Source organism: Lissotriton vulgaris, unplaced genomic scaffold, assembly GCF_964263255.1.
Source record: "Lissotriton vulgaris unplaced genomic scaffold, aLisVul1.2 SCAFFOLD_325, whole genome shotgun sequence".
Classification (NCBI taxonomy): domain Eukaryota; kingdom Metazoa; phylum Chordata; class Amphibia; order Caudata; family Salamandridae; genus Lissotriton; species Lissotriton vulgaris.
This window is the reverse complement of record NW_028243553.1, coordinates 781722-808326: the sequence shown is the minus strand read 5'-3', so window position 1 is coordinate 808326 and position 26605 is coordinate 781722. Positions and strand designations below refer to the sequence as shown.

The window sequence follows — 26605 nt, the reverse complement described above, 5'->3', positions numbered from 1 at the left end:
CGGCATCATTAAAGGTAGAGCTATTGGCATTGCTCATGACATTTCTTTTTTTTTCTTTAAATCAAAAATAAATGGCCATTGTCATTAACATTGCCAATACACAGCACTCTGCACTCAACAGCACACAATGCTCTGCACTCACTGCTCTGCACACTCACTCTGCACACTCACCGCTCTGCACTCACTGCTCTGCACACTCGCCACTCGCCACTCTGCACTCACTGCTCTGCACACTCGCCACTCGCCACTCTGCACACTCGCCACTCTGCACACTCGCCACTCTGCACACTCGCCACTCTGCACACTCGCCACTCTGCACACTCGCCACTCTGCACACTCGCCACTCTGCACACTCGCCACTCTGCACACTCGCCACTCTGCACACTCGCCACTCTGCACACTCGCCACTCTGCACACTCGCCACTCTGCACACTCGCCACTCTGCACACTCGCCACTCTGCACTCGCCACTCTGCACTCGCCACTCTGCACTCGCCACTCTGCACTCACCACTCTGCACTCACCACTCTGCACTCACCACTCTGCACTCACCACTCTGCACTCACCACTCTGCACTCACCACTCTGCACTCACCACTCTGCACTCACCACTCTGCACTCACCACTCTGCACTCACCACTCTGCACTCACCACTCTGCACTCACCACTCTGCACTCACCACTCTGCACTCACCACTCTGCACTCACCACTCTGCACTCACCACTCTGCACTCACCACTCTGCACTCACCACTCTGCACTCACCACTCTGCACTCACCACTCTGCACTCACCACTCTGCACTCACCACTCTGCACTCTGCACTCACCACTCTGCACTCACCACTCTGCACTCTGCACTCACCACTCTGCACTCACCACTCTGCACTCACCACTCTGCACTCTGCACTCACCACTCTGCACTCACCACTCTGCACTCTGCACTCACCACTCTGCACTCACCACTCTGCACTCTGCACTCACCACTCTGCACTCACCACTCTGCACTCTGCACTCACCACTCTGCACTCTGCACTCACCACTCTGCACTCTGCACTCACCACTCTGCACTCACCACTCTGCACTCACCACTCTGCACTCACCACTCTGCACTCTGCACTCACCACTCTGCACTCACCACTCTGCACTCACCACTCTGCACTCACCACTCTGCACTCACCACTCTGCACTCACCACTCTGCACTCTGCACTCTGCACTCTGCACTCTGCACTCACCACTCTGCACTCACCACTCTGCACTCACCACTCTGCACTCACCACTCTGCACTCACCACTCTGCACTCTGCACTCACCACTCTGCACTCTGCACTCACCACTCTGCACTCACCACTCTGCACTCACCACTCTGCACTCACCACTCTGCACTCACCACTCTGCACTCTGCACTCTGCACTCTGCACTCTGCACTCACCACTCTGCACTCACCACTCTGCACTCACCACTCTGCACTCACCACTCTGCACTCACCACTCTGCACTCTGCACTCACCACTCTGCACTCACCACTCTGCACTCACCACTCTGCACTCACCACTCTGCACTCACCACTCTGCACTCACCACTCTGCACTCACCACTCTGCACTCTGCACTCTGCACTCACCACTCTGCACTCACCACTCTGCACTCACCACTCTGCACTCACCACTCTGCACTCACCACTCTGCACTCACCACTCTGCACTCACCACTCTGCACTCACCACTCTGCACTCACCACTCTGCACTCACCACTCACCACTCTGCACTCACCACTCTGCACTCACCACTCTGCACTCACCACTCTGCACTCACCACTCTGCACTCACCACTCTGCACTCACCACTCTGCACTCACCACTCTGCACTCACCACTCTGCACTCACCACTCTGCACTCACCACTCTGCACTCACCACTCTGCACTCACCACTCTGCACTCACCACTCTGCACTCTGCACTCTGCACTCACCACTCTGCACTCACCACTCTGCACTCTGCACTCTGCACTCACCACTCTGCACTCTGCACTCTGCACTCACCACTCTGCACTCACCACTCTGCACTCTGCACTCACCACTCTGCACTCACCACTCTGCACTCACCACTCTGCACTCACCACTCTGCACTCACCACTCACCACTCTGCACTCTGCACTCACCACTCTGCACTCACCACTCACCACTCTGCACTCTGCACTCACCACTCTGCACTCTGCACTCACCACTCTGCACTCTGCACTCACCACTCTGCACTCTGCACTCACCACTCTGCACTCTGCACTCACCACTCTGCACTCACCACTCTGCACTCACCACTCTGCACTCACCACTCTGCACTCTGCACTCTGCACTCTGCACTCACCACTCTGCACTCACCACTCTGCACTCACCACTCTGCACTCACCACTCTGCACTCACCACTCTGCACTCACCACTCTGCACTCACCACTCTGCACTCTGCACTCACCACTCTGCACTCACCACTCTGCACTCACCACTCTGCACTCACCACTCTGCACTCACCACTCTGCACTCACCACTCTGCACTCTGCACTCACCACTCTGCACTCACCACTCTGCACTCACCACTCTGCACTCACCACTCTGCACTCACCACTCTGCACTCACCACTCTGCACTCACCACTCTGCACTCACCACTCACCACTCTGCACTCACCACTCTGCACTCACCACTCTGCACTCTGCACTCACCACTCTGCACTCACCACTCTGCACTCACCACTCTGCACTCACCACTCTGCACTCACCACTCTGCACTCACCACTCTGCACTCACCACTCACCACTCTGCACTCACCACTCTGCACTCACCACTCTGCACTGTTCGACAAACAGGAATCCACTTAACTTTCCATTTTTGAGCATGTGCAATATAAAAGCAACGTAAAATGCTTAATAAAAGTAGGTACTCCGACACGAAGGCCATGGCAGTGAGAGGTCACTGTCTTTATGTGAGCTGCAACAGAGCTCCCTATCAGCGAAACCAGGCCACTTGGAAGGTATTTGAGCCTACTTGCTAACATAGCGGAGCACAGAACTCTTCAGAGATTTGTAAGGGATATATTATGCAACAAACATTTAAAGCATCATTAAAGTTAGCATAACTTGAAGGTCAAAACACGTTTGTAAGAAACAGTAAAAATATGTATTTTCTGAATAATACGCAAGGATTACAAAATATGCACTGGTAAAGCCAATAGATCTGTCATTTTGTTAGGGTACGTTTTTGGAAATAGTTGGGCAGTTGTATGTATGTTTGCCCCCAGAGGATTAGGATGAAAATCCAAAGATGGAGTGGCCCGCATCGCTATTGTTTAGGCACGTATCGCGGCCGCCCCGGAAGTCAGGCACGGTCGCCAGTGACGGGGGCGGGGCCACGTTCAGACCGGAACTGAAGAGGAGGCAGGCGGAGTCGTTGCGTCTCGCGGCCCGGGGCTCCTGTGAGCGGTGTAGAGCCCCGGGGCCGCGCCAGCAGGAGGTTGGGCGCCACGTGCTGAGGTAAGGTAAGTTCCTAAAGGCTGGAGCGGGATTGGTGCACGTGTGTGTATGCTCGTGTGTATGCTCGTGTGTGTGTATGTATGTATGTGTGCGACGGTGACGGCGGGGGGGGGAGGGGGGCCTCGGTGCACTTGTGTGTGTGCGCGCGTGTGTGTATGAGTCAGGGGTGGTGTCTCTGTATGTATGTATGTATGTATGTGCGTGCATGGGCGCGTGTGTGTGTGTGTATGCGCATGCGTGTGTGGTGCTTGCGCTTCCCAGGAGACAGCGCCTGGCCACAGCGCGCGTTCCAGTTACAAATCGCCTGGAAGGATGCGCGTGGCCAGGACTGTCTCCTGGGACTGCTACTCGCTGACATAAGATCTCGGCGGAGACGCGCTTACGTGCGTCTTTTAGCCGAGACCTAAAAAGGCGCTCCCTACAAGTGAGCAGTGGAAGGATGCAAGTCAGCCAAGCAAAACTAAAGTGAGGAGGCTAAGCTCCAAGGTGAAACAAGAGGCACTGGAAGCAGATGATGGAGAGACATGACGGACATGATGGGCCCAAGAAAGCCAAATCAGTGTTAAAATGAAGACAATGAATGGGAAGAAATGGTAAGCTTTAAGCCCACAATAGGGATTTTGCAGCCAGACAGCTTAGCGCCAAGACACTCCTCTGAGGAGCTGTGCGCTTTATAAATGGCTTTATTCATTCATAGCTTGCACTGTCTGTAGGTGAGACCTACAAATAGTAGGTGAATATTTTCTGCTGGATTCCTGACTGAAGTCACCAAGTTTGAGTTAAGAGCAGGTTGCCAGGCCTCAATGAATGGCACACAAGCACAGGAATATGTCTTTCCATTCCGCAAAAAAAAATCCCGCATACCATCACTCCGCATTTTTAAGTCCGCAAAAACCATTACTCCTCATGCCATGATTCCGCAAATTTTCACAACGCGTATGACTTCACTCCGCATGCAATTATAACGCAAATGCATGTGTGGTGAAGTCATATACTTTGTAAAAGTACTTTATCTATAAAGATATATATATATATATATAGATATATATATATATATATATATATATATATACACACACACACACATATATATATAATTTTAAATAAAATGAAGAATTAAGTCTTTAAAATTACATTATATTTAGAACTATATTAATAATATATATAAATGTATATATAAAAAAAACCCTAAAAACTAATTCCAACCTAGTCCCTTTAAATACCCCAGCACCCTTAAACACTAACCCACTAACACTAACCCATCCTGACCCTAAAAATACCCCTGTACCCCAAAATCCAAACATATCCCTGAACCCTAAAAATACCCCTGTACCCCAAAACACAAAACAACCCCTGAACCCTAAAAGTACCCCTCTAGCCCAAAACCCAAAACAACCCCTTAACCCCAAAAATACCCCTGTACCCCAAAACAATCCCTGAACCCTAAAAATACCCCTGTACCCCAAAACCCAAACCTACCCCTGAACCCTAAAAATACATCTGTACCCCAAAACCCAAAACAACCCCTGAACCCTAAAAATACCCCTGTACCTCAAAACCAAACCTACCCCTGAACCCTAAAAATACCCCTGTACCCCAAAACCCAAAACAACCCCTGAACCCTAAAAATACCCCTGTACCCCAAAACCCAAAACAACCTCTGAACCCTAAAAATACCCCTGTACCCCAAAACCCAAAACCCCTGAACCCTAAAAATACCCCTGTACCTCAAAACCCAAAACAACCCCTGAACCCTAAAAATACCCCTGTACCCCAAAACCCAAAACAACCTCTGAACCCTAAAAATACCCCTGTACTCCAAAACCCAAAACAACCCCTGAACCCTAAAAATACACCTGTACCCCAAAACCCAAAACAACCCCTGAAACCTAAAAATACCCCTGTACCCCAAAACCCAAAACAACCCCTGAACCCTAAAAATACCCCTGTACCCCAAAACCCAAAACAACCCCTGAACCCTAAAAATACCCCTGTACCCCAAAACGCAAACCTACCCCTGAACCCTAAAAATACCCCTGTATCCATAAACACAAAACAACCCCTGAATCCTAAAAATACCCCTGTACCCCAAAACGGAAACATACCCCTGAACCCTAAAAATACCCCTGTACCCCAAAACGCAAACCTACCCCTGAACCCTAAAAATACCCCTGTACCCCAAAACGCAAACATACCCCTGAACCCTAAAAATACCCCTGTACCCCTTAACCCTTAAATACCCCTACACCCCATAACCCAAACCCACCCTTAAAATACCCCTGAACCCAAAAAAAACCCATATACTTACCTTACAACTTACCTTAAAACATATACTTTTACCAATTATGCTTTTAAAATGATTTTCGTCATAAAAGCATGCGAGATAAAAGCATATAATATATGAAGGCATGCGGTATGAAAAAATGCGGAGTAAAGGTACCTGCGTACTAATGGTATGAGGAGTGAAAGTATGCGGAGTAAAAAATGCGGAGTGATGGTATTTTACCCAGGCACAGGACTGAAACAAGTAAGTAGTAAATAATATAAACCATAATCTCAGCAACCGGCTTATCCTGAACAATAACGACCTTATAAAAAAAATCTGCTCAACCTCTTTTTTTGAACAGTGCTTGTGGCTTGAAAATGTTTCTGAGGACCTTAAAATGATTTTAAAAAAGTGCTTCTACTTCATTGGTGCGCCTGCTGCACGTGGCCACCCAGGAGAAGGTTGCTTGAGAAACCCAACAAAACGGACACATGTCCCTGCCTCAAGAAGTAGTCCAGGGGCTGATGACTTCCTCTAAGTCAGAGGTCTTCAACTGTGAGGTGCACCCCCCTGACGGGGGGGTGGGCGTGGATAAATTCCCAGGGGGTGGGGGCGCAGATGCCTCTGCAAGTACATTTAAATGAAGATGGCCTGGAAGTGCAGCGATGTTTGTTTGCTGGGCCACTGAATCCTAGTTATGGCTGTCGACCTTTAAACAAGCATTTGCAATGCAATCTGTCTCGCCTTTGAGACCTCATATGTATTTAGTTATGCAGCACATTAGCCTGGGTGCTGAAACATCTTCTGTTCTTTAACATGGAGGTTAAGTAAGCACCAAACTGCTTGACATGCCAGGTACGGGAACACATGGAGAGAAAAATTGCCTTTCAGCTGGAAATGCTATAGTCCAAAGATCTGTTTTTAATATAAAATCAGGGCCTACGGTGCTCATATCACTGAAAAAACAAGATTTTAAAAAAAAATTGTCATCTACGGGTGCTGGTGGAAGACAGTTTCTATGGACTGGTTTCTGAAGAATGCTAAAGTGATTCTGGTATTTTACTGACCTCTGCTGGTCGTTTTCTATCAAGAAAGTTAAATAGAGGCAGTTTCCAGAAAAATTTAAAAAAAGAAAGTCCCTCAGCAGAAGGCAATTCTGGTATTTTACTGACCTCTACCAGTCGTTTTCTATCAAGACAGTTAAATAGAGGCAGTTGAACAAGCAGAAAGCATTTCTGGTATTTTATTGACTTCTACTGGTCGTTTTCTATCAGGCCAGTTCATTAGAGGCAGATGAACAAAAAAACAAGCATTTACAATGCAACGGTTTCGCCTTTGGAAAAGTTAGAGCTATTGGCATTGTAAATGACAAAATTTGTATTTATGTGTTGGTTTTGAAAACAGATAAATAAATGGCATTGTCATTTACATTGCCAATAGCTTAATCTCTCGCAAATGTGAGACCTATTGTACCCTACGGACGAGCTCAGCAGCCAGCAATTACTACCACACACACACCCAGAGCCACACACACACACATCCCCAGAGCCACACAGAGCCACACACAGAGCCACACACACAGAGAGACACACACACACACACCCAGAGCCACACACACACACACACACACACACACAGAGCTCCACACAAACACACAAACACACACACACACCCCCAGAGCCACACACACACACACACACCCAGAGCCACAAACACACACCCACTCTCCCCGCGCCTAACAAAACAAGCCCCCACCGCTTCTTGGCACTCTACACTCTCTCTCTTGTATCAACCTGTGGTACACTTTGGCCAAAGAGCCTACTGTACAGTGAACCAAATAACTACCTTCTGTAGGCACAGGCCCAGTAACACATTGTCCACTGAGACAAACACGTCTCTAACCCCTGTATGGTGGTGGTGGCACATGCGTCACTGTCCTGTACCGATGACCATCCCTCACCCCATGAGACAGTGCCCACTATCCTGGCGGGGGAGGGACAGCGAGAAGACTTCGCGGCGAGAGTGTGAATAAGAATTCCTTACAAATGCACTAGGGGGAGACATGCGTCTGCTAGAACACATGTACTGCACTGCTGAAGTGTAACTTCCAGCGGTCGCTATTTCACTGACGAATGGCTTGTGATAGGAGGAAACATATGGGTACCAGATGCTACCACGATACCGTTACCAGCGCAAAGGTACCAGCGCCATGGTGCAGCACCATTCAAGAGCATGCACAGTTATCAGACAGGAAGAGGGAATTCAAACAGGGAATATAGCTGGGTTAATGCCACGCAGGCCAGACCGTGGGAAAACAGATCAAAAAACAACGCCTGCTGCAAACGAGCTTTGAATACAGACGCACAGCTGCAGGAGCCAGCATGGCTTCGGTTACAAGCATGCATTGATGAGAAATGTTTGAAATATGAAACTTGACGTCGGAGCCTCATTGCAAAGGCGTGCATGCAGAGAAAGTGTTTTCCAGCTGCAAGCAGCAGAGCAGGCTGAAGCCAAAACCACAATGTTTACCACACACAACCCAATCTACCCCTCACATGCCCCACCTAGCTGTCACGCCCAGGCCACCACAAGGGGTCACTGCACTCACACCTTTTTACCAGTCTAACCCCGTCAGTTATCACTGCCAGGGAGCCGCAAACTGCATTCTGGTCAATATAGTTTCCCCCCCGCCACCCCAGGTTTCGCCGACCTGCACAACAGACTCACCGGTGTTGTAAACGTGCAGCTCGTCCACTATCCCTTTGTTGCCGCCTCCGAACACCACGATGAGCTCCTTAATGGCCACTGCGCGATGTCCGTGTTGGGGCTTCGGCACGGGGCCTGACTAGCCCACCACCCGCTTCCAGCGGGGCTGTAGGGCGTTGGAAGGGGGCTGGGAGGCGGGGCCGCAGGGGGGTAAAGGCAGCCATTGGTTCGGGAAGAATAAACCGCAAATGTGGCGTAATCAGGTGCAACAAAAAAAACGTACAGAACTGGGTTTAGACTAGGGGTACTCTTCGTTATGGGGGGGGCTTCACGGGAGCACCGGAGGGGGCTGGTTTACAGGCCGGACATGGAGACTGTGGGAGCCGCCATCTTAGGAGAGAAGAGGAGCTGCCGCTGCCTTCTGCTGGTCCCGCCTCCTCTACTGGTCCGTCAGCCCAGGTGAGCGTGCTACTGTCTGTGGACGGTTTCCTAACCCGGGGATTGGGACCAGTGCCCTGCATGCGAGCCCTTGGCCCCCGCTACTGCTCTCCTGTGTAGCTAAAGCCACTGCCGCTGGGAGCAGCCATCTTGTGTCTGTCCATACGAGCTGCCTCCAAAACAGATGCGTAGCACGGCCCGCCCGCTTTGCAAACACCGGGGGAAAACGCTCTGCCAATAAAGAGATCCTGTGGAGCGCTGTGCAGTCTCTTCACGCCCGCCTGGGAGCCGCCATCTTGTGCATTTGTTACGGCAAACTCCACCCACCCTTCAAACTTTAAACAAGCATTTACAAGTGGGGCAGGAGACACGGACAGCGGGAGGGGGAGGGAACGGGCACATGGACAGTGGGAAGGGGGGCGGAAATGCGCACACAGACAGCAGGAGGGGGGCGGGAACAGGCACACAGACTTCTTCCAGCGACGGTCAGCCTGGAGGAATGACAAAAAAAAACCTCTGAAGAAAAAAAAAAATAAACAACCGCCCACCGCCGCATGACGTTCTAAAAGAGGCGGGATGCGAAAAAATCTAGGGAACGCCCACGAATCTGGTCCGACAATTACGGACATATCTCTCTTCCAATGGCTAGCCTCCATTTATGGAGCTAGCCAATGGAAGAGAGAGGCGGGACAAAGCCCCGTACTGGTAAACATAAGATTTCGCCTGCGCGAGCACTGCTGCGCAGTGCTATGCCAGGCGAAACCTAAAAAGGCCCTAACCCGAAGCAGACAAGTCCTAGGGCTGATCTCCAGAGCCCACAAAGTACATACACATATAAGTATATACTAAAGTATAAAATAGATCGTCTTGAATGCTCAACCTAAAAAAGGGGCATCTGAGCTTATTTTCCTTGCAAGCATTAGGACCGAGGTGATGATCCGTCATGGTGGGGAAGAGGTAAAAGATGAAGAGGAGATAGCCTGCTACTCAGGACTGCAGTTTTCAATAGTGCAGCAGGTGTAGGTGCATTGAGGTCAAAGACTGTGAGAAGCTCACAACACCCCAATTACGGGGAGCAGTTTTTTTGGGATAATATCTGTTTTCATTTGATGCATTTGCTGTTTGATAAGTCTCAAATTTAGTGTGGTTCATAAGCTATAGAAAAAGTACTTCTAAAATCATTTCAAAAGTACTGCACGCAGCCATGTCCCTCCCGCTCCCCCAATACTCGCCATATAGTTTTGGAGGGGGGCCCGACCTCAGAACATTTTAATTAGGGGGGGAGATTTAGAATAAAAAAGTTTGAGGACCTCTGCTGTAAGTGTTAGAGAAGCCATTTGCAATAGAGCACAGAGAGCGCCCTGGTTGAAAAAAACTACTTGTGAGAAATGTACAGTTTTTCTTCCTGAACAACGTCTGTCATTGTATATATAAGCAAGCACCATATGGGCTAATCTATTGTGCTACCCACACTGATGCCACAGGTACCTGCCGGATGACGCTCTCATGTAGCAGTGTGGGGAGCTTCTTCACAATGTGGTAAGTAGTGCCTATTTTGTAAAATCTGATTAAAGACTTTTACATTCTTTCATCTAGTTAAGCTCATTTAGACCACCGGATCTTTTATTATGCTACCTTTGTAAAAAAAAAAAACTTTTACTTATTTGAGAGTCAAGTGTTGTTTGTTGATCTTGTCTGCAAATTGTTAACATCTGAGGTTCGGTCCGTTGTTCGTATTTAATTTGTCCTATTTTTCCAAATGTAGGTCCAGCTCAGTAGGTGTTTAGTTTCGAGATCTTTTTCATTTCCTCTGGCGGTATTCACTGTCTTACTGTAAGTGCTTGAAGCCTCTGTCTGGGAGGTTTCCTCGTATTCTTAGGTTATGGCTTTCCTGTGTCTTAGTTGGACTTGAGAGGTAATGTAGTGGTTTGAATTCTAAGTCAAAAAGTATTTATTAGGGTTCTTCAGTATTTAATTGTACGAACTGATTTGTGCTAGTGACCTATTTGCTAGGGTTTTCATATTTAAAAAAATAATAATAACCTAATGTATTATTTATCTGACAACCAGATTACTGCATTCTTTGTCAGGGTCCTGCCTATTTAAAAGAATGTGCTTATTAGGGTTTCTGTTTCACTGCTATTTTATGTGTCCTTTGATGTGTTTTTTTCCCATTTGTACCTAGGGGCAATTTGTTTAAACGTTGCATTGATTTAGCGTCTGTAAGGACAACACAGCTTGTGATCAGGGAGTTTGGCAGAGAATGATTTGATCATGTTGTTTGCAGTTCAGTAACAAGGTGATCAAACACTCTGCAGCCAAGCCTGCTGGGAGACGTAAGATTGCTCCAAAGCGCCCCTTTCTGCCATTTACAATGGCTAAATACAAAGTGTTGCACAGCGCTAAGAGGCCCCCAGGTAGCTAAGCGCTATACAATTCAAATTTCATTCATTCATTCATTCATTCATTCATTCAGATGAAGTACATTTTACGATGGCTGTTTTAAACATAGTTATCTGTTCTATGCCACGCTTTGTGCAGGTGGTGCTATGAGCTTACCTCTCTATGACAGAATGAATATTTCCCTGGGAGTTCTTACAATTATCTCTCTCCTTATCAGTACATACGAACCAGCTCCTAGAAATGTAATGCTTCGAGGACATTTCTCAAACGTGCCCTGCTAGCTTGATTATCACGATCCTGAACATAAGCTATGATCATAGGTCCTTAATGTCGTTACATTCTAGCAGTTTTTTTTATTCTTTCACTAGCTTACCCGTCGCTCGTTGCTGCAATCTCAGATGAAAGGAAATTTAAGGAAACTTGTTATGATAACATTCAATTTACATTGTGTCATTTTTATTGAAACATTCATTTTAATATGAAAAACATTTTAAAGTGTTGTTTTAATTCTGTTTATTTATTCGAGTGCTTGTGGATACACGGTATTTTTTGTTTGTCCGTCTGGTAGGTACACGAATAAATCAAAAGGTTTTCCGACGCGTGTGCTGGCCACATACAGTTGTCCATGTGAGAAGCACGGATTCTCCAAATGTAGTCCACACATTTGTAGCGATTGTCCTTGTGCTTTGTTGATGGTCATTGCAAAAGCGAGTCGCACCGTAAACTGTAAACTTTCAGTATTGGAAAGATTATGAGGGCCCTGGGGTTCTGGGGGGCCGATATTAAACACATTTTTCTTTTTTTGTTTTTTTTTTTGCCAGAAACCTTCGCGGGAGTGTACTCAACAACTTCCCAAAGTTTCATGGCGATCGGATGAATGGTGTAGTAATGCATAAAGGACAAATAGACATACTTTCGTTTTTATACATATAGAGTTACAGTCAGGCTACTACAAGCGAGATCAAAACTTTGGGTTGTCGGGATAAACAACTTAGTTCCTTTTCAATGCTTTTTGGCCCATCCCATCAGAAAAAAAGATTATAGCAACAGCCACTTGCAGATAATTATGCATTCAAGGAGGTGACCAGTGTTGGTAAATATCTATCATGCATGTGTGCCATGACACAGGCCTGTCTCAGCGACTGCGGTCTTATTGGAATGGAGCCCTCATAGTGGTGGAAGGCTATTCATTCACCGGGACTTGAGCAGCACGAGTGCAGTGGTGGCAGCATCGCGTGTAGTGAGCAGTAGGAGGGAACATGCTTCTTTGATCCTGTGTCACTAGAGTGCACCTACAGGCTCACTCGGTTTTAAAGTTCCACTGCTGTGTGCTTAACTCACCCTTGGCCTAAATGATTTGTGCGAGGTACTGGCACCGCCTGAATGATCTTATTTGTCCTTTTTGATGGCAGAGATGCTTGGGGGGAGGGTGTGGGAGGGGGACTAAGAGGTCAAGGATCAGATAGATGATTTATTGAGCCAGGTTTCGGTGACAAACACAATGTCATAGTTCAGTATAGCATCGGCCAACTCAGTTGCATGCTTGATTGCTGATCTATAGTTTACTAGCATGCAGTTTACCTTGCAGCTGGTGGTGTGATTTTGGGGGCGGTGTGTTGCAGTGGTGGTGTTATGATCCTAGATGAGTTGATGTCTCTGCCAATTCTGGTGATCACCTGGATATTTGAGGTGGGAGGAGGGAGTATGGGCTGTCCTAAGGTCGTAGGTTTTTGGAAAGATTCATTGCCTCGCTCAAAGACATCTTTGGGGTCACTCTTTTCAGCCTGTGATGCTGGTTGTTGAGAGAGGTGGTGCGTCCGTTGTGCAGTTGGGATTTGGGTAGCTGAGAGGATTCAATTATGTTTTAGTGGAAGGGGAATTGCGAGGGTTGGGTTGGGGATAGAGGAGGTTTTGGTGTTTTCTTTTATGCCCTGAGTGATTATGTCGATTTGGCTTTGAAGACGGGTTAGGCTTTCAGTTATGGATGTATTGGGCTTAGGGTATGGTGACAAGAGTGATCCAGTTGTTTTTCTACACGTGTCAGGCGTTCGGTTAATTCAGCCGTCGACACTAAGTTCATCGTGGAGAGAGAGGGGGAATAAAGGAGCAAGTTAGTTTGTAGGTATTGCTTGGGGCTGGTGGGTTGTGGGGTAGTTGGACTGCGGGTATGATGACCCAAGTGTCTTCCATAGACCGGGTTGTGTTGAGTGTGTGTAGAGTGTGTCCTTGAGCTTTTTTGCCTGTTGTTTGGGTGGAGGTTAGGCGTATGTTGGGGTCATCGGGGTGGGTAGTACAGGGTTAGTGTGTTGTGTGAAGTGAGGGGGAATATTAGCAAGTGGTGTCTTGGGGGTGGGGGTTGAGAAGGATAAGGAGTGTGGGGGCGCCTGGCGAAAGGGTGAAGTGTAGAACTGAGGTGTGCAGTGAGGGTGAGCTTCTGGTAGGTTTTGAGAGTGGTATACTTTGTGTTGAGTTCAGCTAGGGGCGGTGTAGTGAATGTGGGGATTAGGAAGGGAACTACATAGCTTAGGGATGATGTGTACAAATTGGTGCAGGTGGAAGTTGTTGGCTTGGACCATGACTTTGCCATTTCTGTATACTGTTCTGGTGGAGTTGCCTTTGAAGGCGGGTAAGTTGGAGATCAGCAATTTTTGGCATTCGGGGATGTTGGTTACAAAAAAAAAGCAAACACATGGAGATGATCAACGGAGTGGTGAAACTTTTCAGACACTTACCCACAGTCACAGATCTGGGATGAATCCATCATCGTTCTTTAGCTCACTTCGCCACCCCAGTTCAGACCCAGCCATATGCAAATCAGTCTTGACCCTGGGCTCATGGGTACAGCCCAGCCCGAACTGCCATGCCAGGTCTTCCCTGGACAGGAAACAAGCATTGTGGGAGCGGTTTTGGGGTAACACCCTTCATCAGCCAAGCTAGCTTGAATCCAGTGGGAAAGTGAGCAAGGGACCCACGTCTGGGCATACCCTGCCAACTTAGGGCATACACAGCTAACACAAGGAGATGATGGACGGAGCGCTGAAACTTTTCAGACACTCACCCCCAGTCACAGATCTGGATTGAATCCATCTTCGTTCTTCAGCTCACTTCGCCACCCTAGTTCAGACCCAGCCATATGCAAATCAGTCTTGACCCTGTGCTTCATGGGTACAGTCCAGCCCGAACTGCCATGCCAGGTCTTCCCTGGACTGGAAATAAGCATTGTGGGACCAGTTTCAGGGTAACACCCCTCATCAGCCAGGCTAGCTTGAATCCAGTGGCAAAAGGGAGCAAGGGACCCGCGTCTGGGCATACCCTGCCTGCGTGTTGGTAGCATTAATATCTCAACGGTGGCATGCTAGGTTCTTTCTAACTCTGGCCTGATGGGTAGTATAAAAAATGAGATTGTTTTTTGTTTTTCCTATGGAGGTATTGTGGTAGAGGTCTGCTATGAGTGTTTCAGGGTGTTGCTTGAGTATTTTGTACTTAAAGATTTTGGTGGTGTTGGCTGAAAGGTTGGGGGGGATAGGTGATGGAGAAGGAATGTGGGCTGTGGGGTTTCAGGTTGTTGTAATGCATAGGGGTGGAGAGGTTCTGTGGCTGTCTGGCTGTGCTGTCTTGTATTTTTTGCCATCTTCCTCGCTCAGGGGTTTGTGTGGAGGGAGCCTTCAAGAAGAGATTATTGAGCGATGGTTAGCCACAGGGATGTCGGAGCATTATGCATCGGACAGGGGATCATTCTAAAGCAGTGCGCCGTCCAGGAGAGGGAGAAAATTTAGAGATTGGTGGCTTCTAGGTTTAAGTAGGAAGTAGTTTGTCTATAGGTAGAGCTCCAGCGCAGGGATTCCGGCATAGTTTAAAGTAAGATTGACCTGTCAAGGGAGAGCTGGATCAGGTAGGTTCCTTCTTCTTTTATTGTTTGTTCTTTAGGTGTTTGAAGAGGATTGTGAATGAAATTGGAAAAAGAGGCAGACAGCTTAAAGTCTAGAACAACACACGTATGTAGGCATAGTCTGTGCAGGTTTGGAAAAGAAAACCCCACAAAATAAACCAATTCAATACGGCCGCCCCCTAAAAGAGTTAAAACGAGGATTGAATCACACACACACACACACATACCCCTAATCCGCCCCCCCCCCAGCCCCCCCCCCCACCCAGTGTGCTTGATTGCCTTTTTTGTGCATGGAAAGTTTCAGGTGATCCGTCAAGCAGGCTGAGAAAAAAGTGGGGTCTCAAAATTCGAAATCCCCATTCATTTTCCATACACTTCTTTAGGAAGCGCTATCACAGGAACGGCTGAAAATAATTACAATAAATTTGGCAGGAAGCTAGGTCATGGTCCATGGATTGTGCTCTTTCTGATTTGTGTAAATCAAATTGATAGTTTTTGAAAAATGAAGGTTTAAAAAATATTTGTGTATCTGGATGGTTGGGTGCACAAAAAGCTCGAGAGTCTCGCAGGAGCCCCAATTTTTCTAACAGATCTTTCAGATTGCCTCAGTGAGCTTTTCTCCCTTGGGCCATCTCACTCCTGTTGGAGTCAGACCGGGACACCCACCTATTATAAAGATGGACCCTGGGGATGGGTCATAATAGGCTTAGGGAGAGGGACTGTGCGCCCCACTTACCCCATTTAATATATACATGGCCCTGGGGGATAGGGTCCCCAGAGCCTAATGAGGATCAAGGAGGGGGGCCAAGTGGCTATGCTAACAATATAACTTGGCAATTTTTTTTTTCTCATAAAGGTTAATGTCACTGACATATTCACCTAACTAAAATGCAACTTTAACCTTTTATTTTATTTCACCTAATATAGATTACCTACGGGCAGTCGCCACTACGTAATTATAGTTAGGATCATGTTTCTATTTTTAAAAAATGCGTTTTTGACCTGCCTAAATCTTAGGTGCCATTTGACGAATCTTCTCAAAACAGTTCCTAAAAAGTGTCATAGTGAGTCTTGTTGTGCATGGAAAGATTTGGAGTGCTCCATCACCCAGGGGGGAGAAAATGGGGGTGGGGGTCCCATGTTAATTCCCATAGTAGTTTTGAACACGACTACAGCCCGCACCACTAGATGGAATTAAACCAAATTTGACAGGAATGTAGGTTTTGGCTCGCAGATGACACTTTCAGTTATCAGGTGTAAATCCGTTCAGTAGTTCTTGAGAAATTTAAGGGAAAGTAAATCAGGATGTCTAGGACGACGATAAGCACAGATCTCAAAGTGAGATCTGATTGGCTGCCAACACTCCAACCAGGAACTGTTGGCAGCAATCTCGGGACTTTGCTTCAGCCGAGTTCCACAAAAAACATTTAAATAAAAGAAAAAGAGTCATGGTAGGAATACCTTGACCACCTAGGTGTGGTGGTGGGGTCCCCAGTTATCCCGATGGGAACAAAAATCACTATAAAAAAACTTTCTATCACGAAATGCGCAGAGCTGCAAATCTGCTGCAAAAAGTTTTTTAAACCAAGTGCAGGCTCCTGTGCTTGTTTTGATTACAGCCCCCTGGTAGGCCAGGTCCCGGGGGCATTTATTTATTTAAAAAAGTAGGGGGTGCAATGCCCCGTACATGGACTGTATAAGCTCCGGGACCACCAACTCCCTGGGGCTGAAGAAAGATTAATTGGGAGGGGGGGTGCATGGACCCCCCTTAAGTATGTGTTCATCTCACTATCCATATAATTCAGCATTTTCTGCATAATTTTCCAATTTCAACCAATAAATGTTTCTAGCACCAACAGATCAAACTTGCACTGAGGCAGATTTTTCTACAGGTCAACTGTCCAGCTTTCTGTTGTGCATTCCTGCATTCAGGTGTTAAACTGGTACCAATGAGAAGAAATAATTGCACAGACACTATAAATGTGGGTTAAAATAACAAATTAGTAAAAAGATACTCCCCACAATAATATATGCCACAGTAACCTGCATAAATTGCCTTTTCTTGACACATAAGTTAATCACGAATAAGTTGGTCCTACATTGCCACATAAATTCAGTGCCCTGGTTAATGGTAGGCAAATGTACTCAGCAGATTCAAGTTGAGGTACTATCTCTAAAACATAAGAACAACCATGATCCAACTAAACCCACCATATCTCACATTCATTCACTCGCTCATATGCTTTTTGGTCTGCCACAATTCAAAACTTAAATGAGCCGCAACTCTCATCCTCAATGAGTGGCTACTCATATACTCCATGAGCCGCAACTCATAATCTGCACGAGCCGCAATCATAATCTGCACAAGCTGCAATGCTAATCTGCACAAGTTGCAACACCTAACCTGAATGATCCGCAACCAGTGTCATCCAGGAGCCACAACCTCCATCCTCCACGAGTCGCATCTCACATCCTCTAGGAGCTCCAACTTGCTCCTCCACGATGCCCCAACTTGCATTTCCAGGAGCCGCTACTTGCATGCTCCAGGAGCCGCTACTTGCATGCTCCAGGAGCCGCTACTTGCATGCTCCAGGAGCCGCTACTTGCATGCTCCAGGAGCCGCTACTTGCATGCTCCAGGAGCCGCTACTTGCATTTCCAGGAGCCGCTACTTGCATGCTCCAGGAGCTGCTACTTGCATGCTCCAGGAGCCGCAACTTGCATGCTCCAGGAGCAGCTACTTGCATGCTCCAGGAGCCGCTACTTACATGCTCCAGGAGCCGCTACTTGCATGCTCCAGGAGCCGCAACTTGCATGCTCCAGGAGCCACAACTTGAATAATAATAATAATAATAATAATAATAATAATCCACATTTGTAAAGTGCACACTCACCCGTAAGAGTCTCTAGGCGCTAGGCACTGATAAAAAGATTTGCTTGCATGCTCCAAGAGCAGCAATCTGCATGCTCCAAGAGCAGCAATCTGCATGCTCCAGAAGCTGCCACTTCCATGCTCAAGGAGGCGAAATCTGCATGCTCCAGAATCTGCCACTTCATGCTCCAGGAGCCGCAATCTGCATGCTCAAAGAGCCACAACTCCCACCCTCACTAAATTCCCTATTCACTGCACATGTGTATCCACACTTCATTATGTGTTACAGAGTGCATTCATGATAACAATAAGAACGGGGTGCAACATGTACAATTATGTTCTTAAGTCTGGCTTGCCAAGGTATTCATCTCCAGACCTTATATGATCTACTGAAAATGAGCATTCATAAGCCCTACTGAAGGATGGACCTTGGCTCCTCCCACACGTTGATTCCCTTGAGTACAGTATTGAATTGTGCTTCTACTGATAAAAAGATTTGCTTGCGTTTCGTTTTTTGCCTTGGGTGAACACTTGCGCTTATTCAGCAGAACTGAGTTGGTTCTGTTCCCAATTCAATGATCAGGGCTAAAGGCTACAGATCTGATTGGTCCAGTAGGAAACGTGATGTTCCATGCCATATGTCTAATATGTTTACTATGAAACATTAAGACAAAGAAAGTAGGACTTGCTTATTTGTTTTGAAAATCATTTGTTAAAACCAACAGCCCTATAGGGATGGATGGTTATTACACTGCGCGAAAGGCAGAACGAAGGAATTTTCCTAGGATGGAATCTCGCAGATTACTGTAGTAGGCAAGGATTTCGGTGCTAGCAACTCCCACTGACAGACCTCTGGGGCAGAAGAGGTTTGTTGTGATAATCCTTGTTAAACCCTGTAAGAAGAAGTTCTATTTTGTTTTGCCAGCTGCAATTTTTTATTGATTGTTAATTCTACTGATGCATGCCTGAGGTCGTCGTGTGGGAAATCTAAGGCTCAATATGCCAGACCCAGGTTGGTAATGGCGACAAGCCACTTTGAAAGGATTTCATCCTGATTAGTTCTTGAGAAAAGTCAAATGCCATATGTTGGGTCTGGTATGAAAAGTTACAAGAACTGCAATAGGCCTGTACTATTTACTATGAAAGCATATGTTAACACCAATATGCCTTAATAGTGGACAGTTCTTTCAACCGGTTAAAGTTAGTAAACAGGCATTTTGGAACACAGAATCTCGCTAACTACCTTAATAGGCAGGGGAAGTGTTATGTTGAATACGCCCAATGACAAACCATAGGGTTAGAAGATTTGCACTGTGATAATCTGAACTGGACACTCTATGGAGGAACTACAAGATTTAGATGTCTGCCAGTCTCTTGTAACAAAAACAAATCAATCAAAATGCACATCTGCATACACATACATGGAAAGGCTTTGGCTTAGTCCTCTTCTTCCACTGACCTGTTCGAATGCCAGTCTCATTTTCTTCCAGAATTCAGAAAATGGCAATGGGTTAGCCCACTTTAGCCATTGGCTCCATTGCTCTTTATGTAACAACCTTTTATCTGATCATGTGTGCACCTGGTCCTAAAAAAGAGCGCACTTCTGTGCCTCAGTTGATTGGTCAGTCCTATAGTTTTCCACTTTCTCTTTTTATAGGTCCACATTTTTTTCTTTCCTTAATTTTAGCACTTTATTTCAGAGCGCACGTCAGTGACTACTGGGCAACTTGCTTGGTGCTTATTTCATATGTAATTGATCACATATAGCGTGGTTCCTGCTGCTAAAGTGGGCTGCCATCTTGGAATGGTATGCCATAGTGTAGCACTGCTTATCGTTTTAAAATGCCCACATGTTACCTCTATATGTGGCAGCCATGTTCGAACTTTAACCCCTTCCCTGCTCATGACGGAACCACGCCGTCATGAGACACAGGCAGTGTGTGCTAATGACGGCGTGGTTCTGTCCTGATGCGGCCACTTCGCCCACGCGGCACTGATTCCCCGCCTGTGCGGGCGAATTAGTGAGTGGGCGGAGTCGTAACGGAACCACGCCGTCATGAGCACAGCTCACCCGTGGCTCATGGTGGCGTGGTTCCGTCACGAGCATGGCTGCACCGCGCTCCGCCCTCCCTCCCCCAGCGCTGCGTCGGAATTACCGCCATGGCCAAGAGGGTAAAACTATACACTATATACCATATCACTACAATACAGGCAGCTCCTGCTTTGTTTAATTTCATTTTTTATTATAAGGGTACGATTGAGAAAGTAGCATGTATTTATTTATATTTTTACTTTTATTTTTCTCATTTATCTTGCGTAAGCTTGTGTTGAGGTTTTGTGTGTGTTTAATTGTAGATAGTTTTTTTTAAAAATGGCCGTTTTATATAGTGCGTACTTGACCGGAAGATATCCGGTATCAGAGCGCTTTACATGAGCACCAGTTTTGTTACAGTCAGACACATTCATTTTTGCTAGGCACGGAAAGATTACGTAATTTGCCCAGAATCACAGGATGCTGAGCGTCGCTGCAGAGACTCGAACCCAGTTCCCCAGCTACGAGATCGACCTGATCTAGCCGTTAGGCTACATCCTCTTTACCCAACGCAAGAAGGAGTCAGTGGGTGGATGCATGAATGCAAAGATGAGTGTCAGTTGTTAATGAGGATATATCGAGTGCATGAACTAACCAGTGACTAAAGATGAGCAGTTATCATGGTCAATGCCTGTTGATCATCTTAAGGTCCCCCTTGAATCCAACTCCTCCTCCAGTTTGCTTTTGAACTCCTCCCAGACAGTATGTCCTCCTATTTCTGCCTGTTCCTCACCTGTCCAGAACCTTTCCCATCTGTAGCCATTTTCGAAGAATCACCACCCAACACAGCAGTCACAAAGGGGCGTGCAATTTTCACAGCAAGACCATTCCTCACTATGCCAGCACACCAAGCGAATTACAGAAATCTGAGTTTCAGCTAATTTTTCTTTTTTCTGGGGCAGACAATAGGTCATTAAGGTTTGATATCTCAGACTAAAATACTTGAAATATAAAGCCCATCACCACGACAACGTTTTGATTGAAGTACATGTGAAGGCAGACTAGGAAGTTAGCTGAATCTACCTTGTATGATAATCACTGAGCAACATATGCTTTCATGAGGAGTCTAAAATGCATCAGCTTAAAACATCAACTATCTGACTCTGTTGTGAGCCAGCAAGCTCTACTTCACTCCTGGTCCAACAATAGGGCCCTCAAAACCTTCTCACAAATCGTTTTGCTCCTGACCAATATAGAGACCTAAAATAACAGATTGGCTTCATAATGCTTGATTTGCCACCAGATCTTGATGTACCCAAAAGACACAGGATTAGCATGTCCCTCTAGTATTTTGATAAACTTGGCCAAGATCTCTGGGTGATGCCAACAAAAAACCTAAAATAACAACAAACAAGCATTCACAATGCAATGGTCTTGGCATTATTAATGGTAGAGCTATTAGCATTGCTCATGTCATTTGTTTTTTTAAATCTTAAATAAATGGCATTGTCATTTACATTGCCAATAGCTTAATCGTTAAATAAATGGCATTGTCATTTGCAATGCCAATAGGTTAATCGCTCGCAAATACATGACCTATTGCATTTACACCCACACAGAGACACACACACAAAGCGGATGTATGACATTACAATGCATGCTTTTACCACGCATGCTGTTACAACGCAGTTTTTACAACGCATGCTGTTACAACGCATAGCGCTTTGGGGTGCTGGATAGTGAATAGTTTAATTTATTATTCCAACTCCAGTTCCCGTAGATAGTAGGGAAGGTGTTGGATAGTAAATTAAAACTATTCCCTATCCTAGAGCGCCCCCCAGTGCAATGCGTTGTAATGGTTTTCGGTGTAAAACCTGCGTTGTAAAAGCACTGCGTTGTAAAAGTTTCGTTGTAAAGGATGTTTCCCACACAAAGCCACCCACACACACATACAGCCACCCACACAGAGCCCCACACACACACAGAGCCCCCCACACACACACACACACACACACACACACAGAGCCCCCCCCACACACACACAGCCCCACACACACACACACACAGCCCCACACACACACAGCGCTGCACACACCCACAGCCCCACACAAACACCCAGAGCCCCACACAAACACCCAGAGCCCCACACACACACACCCAGAGCCCCCCACACACACCCAGAGCCCCCCACACACACCCAGAGCCCCACACACACACACAGAGCCCCACACACACAGACCAATCATGTCCCTAAACCCAACCAAATAGGACTACGCACAGATGCAAAGGCATTCTTGGTAGAGTTTGAAGAATGGATTGGATTGACAATAGTGAAAGCAATGGGTGCTGACAGTGCACGGTCAAGCTGTGAAACACGTTAAGTTCCTCGATCTAATGAGTACACAACATCACGTTTGCACTATTGATAAACGAGGTCACAACCTCAAATTAGGGGTTTCGCTTTCATGAAATAAAGTGGCCTTGTGGCAACACAGTAACAAATAGCATAATCAGGTTAGATAACAGGGCAAGTGAAGAACGTAAACACTTTGTTTACATATTCAAATAATGTCAGTCTTACTGAGCAGTGTTGCAAGAAGGCATAACGAATACATCTCCTTGTCAATCTGTACTTGAAGTTCCTTAGATATAGCGTGTGTCGCTGCAACATCGCCATGGTTTACTGTGTGAGCAGAAGAGGGCTGGATAGGTTGTTCCCTTTTACCCATAAGGATCTCGATTGTGATACTATCACCATGCTGTAGAGGAACTGGCTCATTTTCCATGCCATTCTTGGGACGCAAAAGCTCTTTGGGTGGGAAACCATAGCGTATACACTGCAGATATGAGGGAATATCGAATTCTTTTGTAATTCCTTCCTGTAACTCACAAAACGTGGTAGACGATTTAAGAGTAAGCATAGGTGTTCAACTCATTGGTTGTCATTCTTATTTTCTTTTCTTTAGTAGCAGTTGGGGAGTAGAGAGCCTTCATAGGAGTCGCAGGAGCAGAAGAGGATTCATCTTGCATCAAACTAGGTGAAGCTGACCGAGGTGGTGCTTTCTGCTCTTGCTTCAAAGAATCGGTTTTTCGTTTCTGCATCAGCGAAGCCTGTTCTGCAATATTTTGCTGAATTGTTCTTTCAGTTTTGCTCATAGTCAATTCGTCTTTATGCAAAGTTTTTCCCTTTTGACCAGTGAGGATGATTTTTGTTGTAAAGGAACTCTCTGCCCCATGCCCTGGATCTGTGATACGGGGAGCGTGAGCACCATCAATGTTGACAGGAGTGTAGTCATCTGGATTCTTTTTGGCAGTATGGTGCAGTATCGTATTAGCAACTTTTTGAACCAGAATCTCACTCCCAAATTCGCCAGGAAAGTGTTTGGCCACCTACTTTATTGAACGTTGCTATTCAATGTCACGTCGGTCTCATACTGGAACCAGTAGACGGTCTCCCGCACCGTTCTTCCATTCCAGTCCAAGTTGATGGGGAAGGCCTCTGGTAGGTTGTTATACTCCTTCCCATCCCAATAGTGCTTGAACCCGTAGCCACACTTACCTCCTGCGGACCTGGTGTTAGTTCTGTCCCCGTCCAGGAAGCATATCGAGGCGTCGGCCCGGACACGGCGCACAGAGGTGGCATGACACCAGTTGCAGGCGGTCAGGTTACTCTGGCTGTAGTCCGGCACCAGCACGTCGCTGTCCACGTCGTAGGAGCAAACAATGTTGTTAAGAGGGAAGCTATAGTTCTTGTCGGAACTTAGTTGCCCGTGTGTGCTCTTGGCCAGGTTGTAAAGCTTCCCCCCAGGCGACAACCACTCGGGAGCCACATGCAGCTCTGACAGGGCTCCACACACCAGGCATCGGTGCAGTCTGCTCTCCTCCACTGCCTTCTTGGCGGCCGTGGTCACATCTTCGGGCTGGGCTCCGATCACGCCAGTGCGGCGGTAAAAGTAATGGTGCACGTCGGACACCAGGCTGGGGTGGACCCCGTACTTGTCCATGAACACCTCTTCCATGGCAGCCACCAGCCGCAAGAGATACTTATCTTGCAGGCCACGGTCGCCACCGATGACGCAGCTGCCGTCATCCTCCAGGTGGATGTATGTGCTGATCAGCTCCTGCGGCATCCCCCATGCCTTGGGCAGGAGCTTGGCAGGAAGACGGGGCAACACTGTGCCCTTGACCCCCAGCAGCGAGATGTAGTGGTTGCGACCAGAGCTGCTCCATGCAATACAGATTGGCTTGTTCAGCTGCCCGTCCTTGCCCCTGCACTGCTCGGGGGGCACCAAGCCGGGCAGGAAGGTGGCAGAGTAGTCCCCGGGGATGCGCATGCCGCTGGCCCATGTCATGCAGCGGCTTTGCCTTGCGGTGACCTTATCCATGCCATAGCGTTCCAGGATCGGAGATAGGATCTTGCAGTGGTAGTTGCTCAGGCCCAGTACTTTTACAGGTTGATTGCGGTTGTTGCTCCCGCCGCTGCCTCGAGATCGGGCGGCACCGCTAACACCCAGAAGCGCGTTGCGGATAAGGTTGTGCAGTACCACGTCTGGATCGGTGACTTCTTTAACTCTGCTAAGCTGCCTCTGCTCATGCCGTGGACCGCACTCAGTGCACTCAATGCTTGCTGAGCCTTGGGCAGCCGGGAAGAAGAGCCGCGCCTGGCATTTGGGATCTGGGCAACTGCACGAAAAGATGCGCCGGTCTTTCCTCTTGGGTCCCGGCTGGGCCATGCCTACTGACACCCCAGGTGGCGGCACCCTCACCAGCTCATCGCCCTCTGGCATGCCTTTGTTTTGATTCTCTGTCCGACCAACAAGGAAGCGCCTCTTTGCCTTTTCATACCTAGTATAGCCGTTGACAGACGTAACGGCCTTTCCCATCCCTCCCGCCGGCTCGCAATGCGCAGGTGCGTTAATCGTGGCACTCTTTTGGGACATGTAGTTCTATTTTGCCATCTTATTCCGCTTCTGGGTTTAGCCGGTGTTTGCTGCGGACTGCAAGAACCAGCATGCAGCTGTGTCGGGAGTGTTTACCTCACAATGCACGCTCGGACCCATGGCAGTAGCAACTGACGAATTGTCAACCAGAAAAGCGACCTGCGAGAATGTACGCAGAGACATAGTTAAAGGACAATGGGGGCACGGTCACAAAATAGCCATTGAAAATAGCCGCCATTATAGAACGATTTAATTTTCCTTTGAAGTGGCAAGAGTACCTTTTAACACCGAAACACGATCGCATCTTAACTATTTGCTTCAATAAATTGGATAATTGAGTGTATCTGAACAATAAAATCCGCCAGTTCGTTTTCTAATAATTCAACAACACCACCCAAAAAAAATGGCGGCCGCAAACTTCCGATAATTTCGGATTCAGGGGCGTGTTTTTGGCGTTCTGAGTGACGGATGACGCAAAAAAACACGCCCCCGAATCCGAAAGAGACGGGGCTTTATTGGAGTGCCTCCCTTCTCCTCCAATGGCTGGCCTCCGTTTAGGAAGCCAGCCAATGAAGGAGAAGGGAGGAGAGAGGCGGGTTCAAGCCCCCATACTCCAGAACATTAAATCTCCTCCCGGAGACTGCGCAAGCGCAGCCTACGGTCCTCGACCTAAAAATCATACCTATACTTGTATTCCAATGCTCACATAGGGACACAAAAGAGAAACCATCAATTCACCAATCCACCACATTACTTATTTTTAGTCCTAATGTGCATCCTGCCCGTAGTCTGGAAGCCACCAGTAGAAATTAAGTTACCACACTGAAGCATAACAGCAACAAACGGCTTTGAAGCAATTTTTTTTCCTGAGGGGTTCTGTCCAAACCACCCGGGTCATTTGCACTGGCTTTTAGAACCCCTTTTCTCTGCCTTATTTATCAGTAGAAGGTTTGAGGAAAAATTGCCCTCACTTTCATTACTGTACCTTAATCATGAGTCATCAGAGAACTACAGGCAGAATGATTCAGTTGTGTTGTGAACAACAGCATTTGAAGTCCCGGGTACCTACCAGTTTCCCTGCCCATCTTTTAAATATGAAAGACCGAGCACACAAAAAGAAGAAAGAATCCCGCCCTCCTCCCCGCTGCTCAGTATAAACTGACATCAGATTGTCCACTCTTATAAAAGAAGTGTTGAGTAGAAGCATTATCGATGGTGAAGACCACATTATGGAACAACCACTGGCTCTCTACACCACTGCATCAATGACAAGCAGTGTCAGGCAGTGTTGGGCGTCTCAATGGCAGGCAGAAGGGGGTGTCGTGGAAGACTTTAAAGGCACCTTCAAGCCTCTGGAATTTAATAAGGCACCTCAAGTCTCTGAAAAGTAGGGCACAGGGGAGCACCAGAGAGCAGAGTTATGAACACGAGGTGATCTTCTGCACACTGTGTATCTGGATGGTCGTGTGAACACTACATCCATGGAGGATGGTTTCAGAAATCTGGGAGGTGGCCTTGAATTCCATTGGCCAGATCACCTGGAGAGTGTGCAAT

At 47.3% G+C, this 26605-nt stretch overlaps 1 protein-coding gene and 1 pseudogene across 1 annotated transcript in view; both read right to left on the bottom strand.

Annotated features, from left to right (window-relative positions):
* The window catches only part of LOC147668304 (talin-2-like), a 1432932-nt gene that overhangs the window by 716170 nt on the left and 690157 nt on the right, over window positions 1-26605 (bottom strand). The window lies entirely within an intron of this gene.
* On the bottom strand, window positions 22673-24994 carry LOC147668305 (deubiquitinating protein VCPIP1 pseudogene; annotated as a pseudogene).